Source organism: Macrotis lagotis, chromosome 1, assembly GCF_037893015.1.
Source record: "Macrotis lagotis isolate mMagLag1 chromosome 1, bilby.v1.9.chrom.fasta, whole genome shotgun sequence".
In the NCBI taxonomy this organism is placed as follows: domain Eukaryota; kingdom Metazoa; phylum Chordata; class Mammalia; order Peramelemorphia; family Peramelidae; genus Macrotis; species Macrotis lagotis.
This window is the reverse complement of record NC_133658.1, coordinates 75,015,439-75,027,152: the sequence shown is the minus strand read 5'-3', so window position 1 is coordinate 75,027,152 and position 11,714 is coordinate 75,015,439. Positions and strand designations below refer to the sequence as shown.

Genomic DNA, 11,714 nt, shown 5'->3' with positions numbered 1-11,714 from the left:
AATAGATCACCAGACCTGGAGTCAGAAGTGTAAATCTGAATTCTGATATTTAATAATTGCCTAGCTGTGTGACCTTGGGTATGTCACTTAAATCCATTGCATTGCAACAAAAAAAAAGTAACTCAAGAATAAAATTCATGAGATTTTTCAACATTCTCAAATACAATTCATTGTGGTGTGTTAAAAATTCATTAAGATAACTAACCATTGCCTTACTACCTCTCTATTTACACTAACTGGAGGTTCAAAGCCTCATTAGTCAATTTTGTTCTTGTATTACTTTGCCACATCAACCATTGATGTGTCATTTTCTTTGAACAGAAAAGGAGAATAAGCTATTCTATTTCTACCAATATTTTATAAATATATGAAAATGAGCATATATATGAATAGATATAGATTACATATATGCATTTATGTATTAAATATGGAATTTTTTTCCAGTATCAGTTCATTAGAATATTATTATTATTACAGAACCATGGCAAAATACTTATTCATCACTATATACCTGAATTACTTATATCTTCTGTACATACCTTTGAAAAAAATGGAAGTTATGGAATGAGTTTCCTGTGAAAACACATTAGTCTTTCTTCTGACATAATTGTCACTTTTTTAGTTGGAATTTTTCTTTAAAATTTTCAGGCTTTTATTTTTAAATCTATCCCATCTCCCAGTAGATTATTTTAAATTAAGTGAAATATTTTGCAATTATTCATTATAAATTTCATTATCTTATAATTTTCTCATTCTTCTGAAGATTCTTAACATTGGGGTGGATATATGCTGAAAGGCCAAAGCCAGGAACTTCCCTAAGCTCTCTTAGCTTCCCTCAAAAATAAAATTAATCAAGCCTCTAAATGGATTCTGATGTGATAGAACCCACAAATAAACACAGTAGAGCATTTTCTACCTTAATTTATCTGGGAAGGATTTTAGAAAAGGTCTATTTCACTTGGTTAGAAGAGGAACATGATCTAGACATGAAGAAGAGCCCAGTGCAGACATGGTGTGGAGAAAGTGAGCAAAAGGCTCTAAGTCACAGGACAGAAATCAGTATCTTTGGTCCCTGGGTCCTAGTTCAGTAGGCTGATTGAGAGGACTTCAATACAGGTGCAGACAGCAAAACAAAAATCTTAGACACCATGCAAATGTAGAATAACTAAGCTGATCAACAATGAGTAATACACTACTGTTGCCAGGAGGAAAGTCTTTGGGTAGGCCTCTTCCCCAACCCAAGAAAATTGAGACAGTCTCAGAGGGGAATATGAATTCATCTCAATCTAAATTCAAATTTAAGTAGAAAACAGGGGAAAATAAATTCAGGAGAAATTTAACATCTTACATAATTAATTTTAAAAACTGACTCCATTAGAGGTGGAGCCAAGATGGTGGCAAGAGAACAGCCTTTCCTAGGAGCTTTATTCAAAATACTTTAAAAACTTTAAAATTATGACTTTAAATTGTCACGAGACAACTCACAGAAAGATCCAGTAACACAATTCTTCAGCCTAAGATGACCTGGAAGATCATGGGAAGGTTCTGTTCCACAAGATTGAGGGGCAGCAGTACAGCCAGGATTATCACACTGGAATGAGAGAGTTCATGTGTCCCAGGACCAACCTTGTTGGGTACCTGTGGACCTGCGAACACCAGCTCCTATAAACAGAATCAGTTTCTTGACTTATGAAACCAAGGAACACCAAGCACACCTTGGAAGAACAGCAGAGAGACCTCTGCCAGAGTGAGTCATAGAAAGTATGGCCCTCAGTGCATCCATGGCCCTCAGCACAGCCAAGATCCCAGGAAATGGAAGCAGGGAGCCTCCCTGCTACTGCTGCCAGAGCACCCAGCCTATGGAAGGTAAAGAGGTGTGGGGAGACTTGTTGAGGTCGCTCCTCTTTTCCTGGGACAGGAGTCTGAGGCTTTGTCCACATTCAGACTCAGGGCCCAGTGCGGGGCTCTTCCATTGCCATAGAGCAAGGACCCTCTTCACAGTTCCAGGGCAGAGGGATGTGCTTGTTGTCTGTCATCCACTGACTAAAGTACATGCCAGGAGAGCAATCAGGGCCTCTCATAAGATCTTGAAGGAACTGAGGTCCTGGGGGGGGTGTCCCAATAATACTCAAAAGGTCAAAAAGCACCTCAAAACCAGGGCAGAGACTAGGGAAATGAGCAAATAGAAAAAAAGGAACCTAAACATATACAATTACTTTGACCCCATGGAGGATGAAAATACATATCCAGAAGATGACAAAGTCCAAACTTCTGCATCCAATTCCTCCAGGATATATAGGACTTGGACTCAGAATATGACAGAGGTCAAAAAAGATTTTTTGAAAAATAAGTGAGGTAGAGGAAAAATTTGGAAGATAAATGAGAGAGATGCAGGAAAAACATGAAAAACAATTCATCAACTTGATGAAGGAGATCCAGTAAAATGCTGAAGAAAACATGTTAAAAACCAGGTTAGGTCAAATGGAAAAAGCAATCCAAAAAGTTAATGAGAAAAATGATTTCATGTTGAAGATTGGACTTTTACCAGACCTTACTACTCTAAAGAGGTAAATAGAGAAATCTAGTCCTGGTAGGAGCATGATTAAATTACAGAGCATGGAATATATAAAGATTGACTTAAAGACTATTAGTGGTAACCTGAGAGTATTTAGGAAAAATATATTTCAGGACTCCCACATATTAGACTTAAGCTCCTTATTATGTTATTGCATTTATAAAGCATATTTCTATCAGAAGAGATCAAGTTGAGCTAATCCCTTTAGCTCAGTATCATTATTTTTATTTTCCATTGATAACCATCTCCACCTCTTAGTTTTAATGCCTCTGTAAAGTGGAACCATTATCTTCCAGTTTCCAATCACTCAACCACTTTTTAGAATTTCAAGTCACCTGCTCTCCCAAGTCTTTGCCCTATAATAAAAATTGTCTATCCCTGCTCAATTCATTGATATTTTTCATGGCATTGAATTTGTCTTTTTGTGTTTATTATATTCAGAATTTTAATGTTTATTTGTGCATAAGCTTTATTCCTCTCTAGTTGATTGTAATTTCCTTGAAAGTAGGATTATACCATTATATATTTTTATATCCAAAATTTAACTCAGTGAGTTATAGTTTGCTCACACCATGATTGTGAATTTAGATGAACTTCATCATAACTGACTTGAATTGTCTAAATTTATTGGTTAATAAATTCTCTCAGATTTTGCACAAAATTCTCTCAGTTCTGAGTATCATTTAACTAAAACTAAGAATGCATATATGAAAGCCCTTATCACAGATCCATAGATTTAAAGCTGAAGGGTATTTTCTGATGACCATCAAACCCAATATCTTTTGTGGACAGCTAATTTGATGCCTGGGGAAAATGTCACTGGTTAAGATTTAGATAGAACAAGAATGAATTAATGAAAAAGACAGACAGATCTATAACAAATTTTAGGTACCAAAAGCCTTATTTAAGCAATACTGTGATTAACAGAAGCTAAGGGAAAGAAAGCACAAAGACAGTTGGAAGCAAATAATCCCATTAAGGAGATTAGCAGCAGCAGCCAAACCAATGACATTAGCCACCATGAGAGGATGAGCAGCAAGGAAAGGTAAAGGGCCAAAACAGGTTTCCTGTGGGATTATGCTCCCTGCAAATAGTCTGGCCTCCCAAAGAAAGACAAGAAACTCAAGTGATTTTCTAAAAAAGAGTTTTTTAATAACTAGTTTTTAAAGGGGCAGGAAGATGAGGTAATTAGGTGTATATTGATGGGTACATTAACTTAGAGAGGAGAGGTGAAGTAATTAGGCATATGTAGATGAGGGGTGGCAGTTCAAAACTTCAATTTTTCTGACTAGGGAAGGGATCCATTTTTTTGTTGATAGGGCCTTGCCTTTTGCATGGGAGCAGGGATTTACTGAGTCGTTGCCAGGAAGGAGCAAAGTACTTTACTAAAAAGTTCATTGACCTCATCTCAGAAGCTTAGACAATGAGTTGTGGGGTGGGGAATCAGTGTTAATGTAAAGTTCATGATCAGTGCAGAGGGAAAAATTAATTATAGGATATATTTTTCTTAACATTTCCTCTACTTCAAAATGAGGTCAAGGTTTTATTACATTCTAATGATTAAGTTGTGAATCATCCTTTCTATTTGAATTTCTAAATGCACTAAAAGCAACATAATGTGTTTAAAGGAGAACATATTGTACTTTTATTCAAAGTCCTGGATTAAATGTTACATAAACAGAATATATTTAATCTAATTAACAGAATATATTAAATTCGTTTAAACAAAAATAGCAGAATAATCACCACAGCTAATATATAAATAGAAAGTATGACATCATGCATGTTGTGTCACATACCCTACCTCTGCTAAAAGGGGTGGGAAGATGTCTTCTTATATCTGTTTTCTACTTTTGAAGTCAATCATTATCCTTTCCCAGTGTTCAGATATAATCCTTCCATTATTGTTCTTTTATGTGCCTCCTGTAATCATTATGCTAATTGTCTTCCTGTTTCTGATGACAACACTGAATAAATTCATTAGTTTTTCCCTGATTCCTTGGTATCCATTACAATCATTGGACCACAGAGCATTGTAACATTTCATTCAATGCATAATATATATACTAGATTTTTAAAATGAACAATTGTCGATTATAAATACATTTTTGAAGGACTAATAAAGTTTTCTGAATAAAGTTTACCTAGATCACATCCTTTTTTTGTCTAGAAGGAACATGGAAAGAGTATGTGCTAAATTTTAAATCTCTAAGTAAGGTGAGTCTTCAAATATATAGACCAGTATATTAGACCACAGAAGATCTTAAGAGTTTGTATGGACATACATGACATTTGTTGAATGGCTAAATGAATGAATAATGAAATGAATGAATCATGAAAATATAGGAACTTAGATAAGCCTTTTGTTTGACATTTTAAATGGCGCTAAGCTAATATTTTAAGGTTCATAAGAGCCAACTGACAGCAGGGTGAGAATTGGATTATCATTTCATGACACCTGAGAAGGGGCAATTTGGCAGACACTAGAGGGACATATGAAACTGTGATAATAACGGCTGAAAATTTAAAATGGTGAACATATGTATGAAATTCCTAAAATCATTCAAATATTCATTTGTATAAGAAACTATGGGAGAGGAGGGAATAATCCCTCATTTTCAAATGCATGGCCTTTTGCTTTTACTATTGCCTTTGGGAAATATCAAACAAATTCAAATTCAGCAGCAAAGTTGATCTATTAACAGATCATCTGTGAGGAGAATATTTGCAAGCTTCCTTCATGTAAACTTTAAGATTTAGAACTGATTTATTTGCACCTTTGCATATTCAGTGCTAAGCAGAGTGACTGGAACATCATAATTTCTTAAGAAATCATTTTTGATTGATTTGTTATATAATTTCCCTAAATGGACTCTGGTCCTAGAGAGTCAGTCTTTCAATACATATTTTTGTAAAGTTTCCACTATAATCTCGGCCCTAAGGATACAAAAAAGGTAAAAGACAGGACCTGGTCTCAGAAAGGTCACAATGAAACAACCACATCTGTACCAAAAAGCTATAAACAAGAGAAATCAGAAATAATTAATAGAAGTAGTGATCTAGAAACTGAAGATATCAAGTAAAGCTTTATATAGAATATGGGATTTTTGTTGGTAGAAGAAGCCAAAGAAGGCAACAGTTGGAGATGAGGGCAATTATTTCAGGCTGAAGGGAAAGGTCTGAGAAAATACCCAGAGTCAAGAGTTAGAGTGTCTAGCTATTGAAATAAAAAGATGGCAAATATCACTCAATGAAAGTGATTTTTTTAAGAAGTAATTTGTAAAAATGCTAGAAAGGTAGGGGGTGACTAAGTCATATAGTATAGTGTATTTTGTGTAAGATCCTGGACTCAATTGAAATTAATTAGAATATGCTATGTAATGAGGCGACTTCTCTGGGCCTACACTTTAGGAAAATTACTTTGCTATCTGAGTGACGAATGAATGTGAATGGGAAGAGCCCAAGCAAGTCAGATATATCCATCAAGAGACTACTGAAATAACCTAGGTGTTGAGGCCCTGCTCCAGTGTGGTGCTGGTATGAAAGAACAAAAAGAACAAAAAGGGATGGATTCAAGATATCTTCTAAAGTTGGACTTGATAGTCCTTGGCAACAGCTTGGGTATGAAAGGTGAGAGATAGTGTGGAGTTAAGGATGATGGACTGGGAAGATGGAAAGGAGAAGGAGGATATTTTTATTTTCTCTTAGGGAGTCAGTGAATTTCAAGGAGTTGGAGGTAACTGATTGAACCAACATGTAAGTTAAATTACTTTGACAGATAAAGGGATGATGGATTGGGGAGGAATAATCTTGAGAGGATGACAATTGAAATAAGAAATCAACATATCATAGGGTACTTCCTATTTTAATTATTTTTGCTAACAAGTTACTGATATTCTCAGTTATTTCTGCTTACTAAAAGAATAGACATTTTGTTAGTTTTCTTGAAGTCTGGTACCCTAGATTGAATCTCAAAACTCTAATTATCATTCTAATAATAGTGGTATCATAGAATCATCGATTTAGAATAATAGTTTCTAACTTGTTTCTATCATGTCAAACCTAATCTTATCTTATCTAATAAGAGGAAATAAAATGAAGACTTGACTAAGTTCAAACATCTAGCAAGGAGGAAAATAACTTCAAGTCTGGTTCTATGACTCTAAGTTGTGCCACCTTTACTTTGAACATGTAGTTTTCTGATTATAAATATCATGTTTTAGGTTACAGATCGTCCTGGTTCCTTTTGAGATTTTGAACTATACTGTACTATCACTGTACTAACTTCTGCCAAAAAAATTGATTCTTAAATGTTGCTTTTTCTCCTTTTCCATTGGATCATTGGGCCATTTAGTTTTTGAACCCTGATGGACTTCATGAGTGATTCAATGGATAAGGTCCTTGGTCTTGGAATCAGGAAGAGTTGAATTCAAATCTCACTTCAAACACTTACTGGCTATATGACATTGCTCATCATTAAACCTCTGTTTGTCTAGAAGATAGCTAGGTGGCTCAATGTATAAAGTTGTGTGCCTGGAGTCAAGAAGACCTGAGTTCAAAACCAGATTTAGACATTTACTAGCTGTGTGTCACTAGGCAGATAACCTCTATTTGCTATAATACACTGGAGAAGGAAAAGATAAATAATTACCATACCTTTGACAAGGGGACTACATGGAAAATATGGTCCATGGTGAGTTCAGGAGTCTCAAAAAGTTGAACACCACCAAATGATTGAAACATAAAATGGATTCACATTAATACTTTAACATTTTATCTTACACAATTTAGTAAATTATTCTGATAAGCACAAATAATTTATATCATGGTTAATAAGATATGTTACTTTTTCCTCACTTACTTGCAATACACTAATTCAATTGTACCTTGACTCAGAATTGATAAAAATAAAAATGTTGATGAGCACAGAGTAGAAGATAGATCCCTGAAACTATTCTATAGAGAAATCTCCATTTAGAATGATATACAAACTGTGTTTCTTACATTGAATTGCATCATTTAAAAATGCATTTGAGGTCCAAAGGTCTAGAAATATTCTACATATGCTTTGGCTCAGCAATCCATTCCTAGGTCTATATCCACAATAGATAAAAATAAGACAATGTAAAGACCTGTTTGCATAACAATTTTATAGTTTCTCTTTTTGTGTTGTCTAAGAATTAGAAATAAAGGAAATCAATAGCAGGAAATGATTATAATAATCTGCTGTTTGATAATCCCAAAGAGACCAGGTATTGGGATAAAAACACTCTCTTTGATAAAAACTGCTGGGAAAATTGGAAGATAGTATGGAAGAAACTTAGATTAGACCAAAACTCACACCCTATTGCAAGATAAGATCCAAATGGATACAGGATTTAGACATAAAAAACAATACTATAAGCAAATGAGAAGATCAAGGACTAGTTAACCTGCCAGATCTATGGAAAGGGGAGCAGTTTATGACTAAGGAAGAGATAGAGAACATCACTAAAAACAAACTAGATGATTTCGATTACATTAAATCAAAAAGCTTTTGCACAGATTAAACTAATTCAACCAAGATCCAAAGAAATGTAGTAAACTGGGAAACAATCTTTACAAATAATGATTCTGAAAAAAAGACTCATTTCTAAAATATACAGAGAAGTGAGTCATATTTTTTTAAAAAGAAGCCATTACCCAGTTGAAAATGGTCAAAGGATATGCAAAGGCAATTTATAGATGAGGAGATCAAAGCAATCCATAGTCATATGAAAAATTGCTCTAAATCATTACTTATCAGAGCAATGCAAATTAAACTTTTTCTGAGGTACCATCTCATACCTGTCAGACTGGACACTATGAACAGAAAAGGATAATGATCATTGTTGGAAGGGTTGTGGGAAATATGGGATACTATTACATTGTTGGTGGAGCTGTGAACTTATCTAACCTTTCTGGAGAGAAATTTGGAACTATGCCCAAAGGGCAACAAAAATGAGCATATGCTTTGATCCAGCAATATCACTGCTGGGTCTACACCCTGAAGAGATGATGAAAAAAGATAAAAACATTACTTTTACAAAAATATTCATAGTAGCCCTGTTTGTGTTGGCAAAGAATTGGATATCAAGTAAATGTCCTTTAGTTGGGGAATGGCTCAGCAAAATGTGGTATATGTATGTCATGGAACACTATTGTTCTATTAGAAACCAGGAGGGATGGGAATTCAGGGAAGCCTGGAGGGATTTGCATGAACTGATGCTGAGTGAGATGAGCAGAACCAGAAAAACACTGTATACCCTAACAGCAATATGGGGGTGATGATTAACCTTGATGGACATGCTTATTTCATCAGTGCAATAATTAGGGATATTTTGGGCCTGTCTGCAATGGAGAATACCATCTGTATCCAGAAAAAGGACTGTGGAGTTTGAACAAAGTCCAAGGACTATTCCCTTTAATTTTGAAAAAAAAAAACTGTTATCTTATTGTTTGATCTTGTTATCTCCTATACTTTATGTTTCTTCTTAAAGGACATGATTTTTCTCTCATCACACTCAATTTGGATCAATGTATACAACATGGAAACAATGAAACCACTGACAAAATGCTTTCTGTAGGTGGGGTGGAGGGAGGGAAGTGAGATGGGGGAAAATTGTAAATCTCAAAATAAATAAAATATTTAATTAAAAAATAAAATACATTTTAAAAATTAAAGGAAATACTCATCAATTGGGGAATGATTGAACACGCTGTGGAATATGATTATGATAGAATACTATTATGTTTATAAGGAATAACAAAGGATGATTTCAGGAAAAAAAACTGGAAAACCTCACATGAATTGATGCAAAGTGAAGTGAACAGAACCAGGAGAACATTGTTCAAAATAAAAGCAATATTGATTGATCAACTAAGAATAATATCTATTCTCAATACAATGATCCAAGACAATCCAAAAGGCCTCATAGTGAAGCTCACTATACTATCTTTCTCTGTCTCTGTTTCTATCTTTCTCTTTGTTTTTCTTTGTTCAAAAATAACTAATATGTAAATATTTTACCCGATTACTTATTTATAACCTATTTTGAATTTTTTTGCTATATATGGGAGGGGGCAAGAGAGCAATAGCAAAATTATAAAAACAAATGTTAAAATGGTTTTAACGTGCATTTGGTGAAAATTTATTATTATTATAATATATTTGTGGAAACCTCAATTGAAGCCTTCAAAATCATTATTATTCTGTTTTTTAATTTTTATTTATTTAGGAAATGAGGTTAATTGACTTTTTTAAGGTCACACAACCAGGCAAATATTAAATGTCTGAGGCTGACTTTGAACTCATATCCTCCTGACTCCAGGTCTGGTGCTCTACCCAGTGTGCCACCTAGCTGCCCTCCCTTTATTATTATTTTAAAATTATATTTTATTTTTCCCAATTACATATAAAACAATTTAACAATTAATTTTCTTTTTAATTTGAATTCAAAATTCTGTTCCTCCATCTTTAACTCTACCCCTCCCAAAGATAGTATACAATTATTTAATGATTAACATATACAATCATTTAAAACTTATTTCCATATTAGTTGTTTTGTTGAAAAAGAAACCAAAGAGAAAATGAAAAAGAAAGCGAAAAATCTTGTTTTGTTCTGCATTCGGAATGTATTCATTCTGTTTTGAGGTTGACTTGAGTCATTGTATTCCTGAAATTAACTAAGTCATTTACAGTTGATCATCATAAAATATTGCTATTGCAATATTTTGCTGTCTATAATGTATAATGTTTTTCCATTTTTGATTTATTCATTTTGTATGAGTTCATGAATGTCTTTCCAGGTTTTTCCCTTTGAAATCATCCTGCCCAACATTTCTTACAACACAATAATATTCCATTGCTATCATAAACCACAACTTGTTTAGTCATTCACCAATTGATCAATATCACCTCATTTTTCAATTCTTTGATAGTACATGACAAATAGATCATTTTTTCCCTTTTTTATGATCTTATGGAATAGGCCTGTTATGGTATTTATGGATTAAAGGGAATGTACAGATTGATTTATTTTTTCTGTTTTATTTTTTGGAAGAGGGACAAGGCAATGGGGCTAAGTTACTTGCCCAAGGTTGACAAAGCTAAGTAAGTATTAAGTGCTTGTGCAGTCATTCAACTCAAGTCTTCCTAACTTCCTGGCCAGTGCTTTATCCACTGCACCACTTAGCTATCCTTTGATTTTCTTTTGAATATAATTCCAAATTGCTATACAAAATGGGTGTATCGGGTTTAGAACACTAACTACCAACATACATTAGTATCCCAATTTTTCTTAATCCTCTCCAACATTTTTCATTTTTTATTTTTATGACATAATAATCAATCTGAAACTTGTAAAGTGGTATATCAGAGATGTTTTAATTTGCCTTTCTCTAAACAATAGTGATTTGGAATCGTTTTTTCATATGACTTGTTAGTTCTTCTTCTGAAAATTGCCTGTTTATATCCTTTAACAATTTATCAATTAGGGAGGCTTGTATTTTGATAAATTTTACTTAATTCTCTATATATTTGATAAATAATGCTTTTATCAAACGCAATACTGTATATTCCCCCCACCTCAAATCTCCACCCCACTCCCAACAGCTTTCTGCTTTCTTTATTCTTGGTTGCATTGGTTTTATTATTGCAAAAACTTTTGAATCTAATACAATCAAAATTATACATTTTACATCTTATAATATTTTATGTTTCTTGTTTGTCATAATTTTTTCCTTTTTCCATTGTTCTGACAATCAAGTTATTCCTTAATCACCTAATTTGTTTATACTATTCCCCTTGATTTCTGAATTGTATACCCATTCTGACCTTATCTTGCGATATGATATCATCTCCTCTTTTTTTGCCAAACTGTAATCAATTTTTCCAGAAATTTTGGTTAAATGGTTAATCCTTGTCCTAAAATCTGGGAACGCTGAATTTAATAAATATTAGATGACTATCATCCTTAACTACTATGCTATGTAGGCTAACTTATTCAACTGATATACCAATTAATTTTTTGCCAGTAACCACATTCCTTCACATTTTCCTCAAAGATAGTTTGATATACTTGATTTTTTTGCTCTTCCAGATATCTTTTTATATTATTTT

At 33.6% G+C, this 11,714-nt stretch overlaps 1 pseudogene; it reads left to right on the top strand.

Moving 5' to 3' along the window:
• The first annotated feature begins 1,763 nt into the window (after positions 1-1,763).
• LOC141508267 (histone H3.3-like) overlaps positions 1,764-11,714 on the top strand; it is a 146,512-nt pseudogene continuing 136,561 nt past the window's right edge.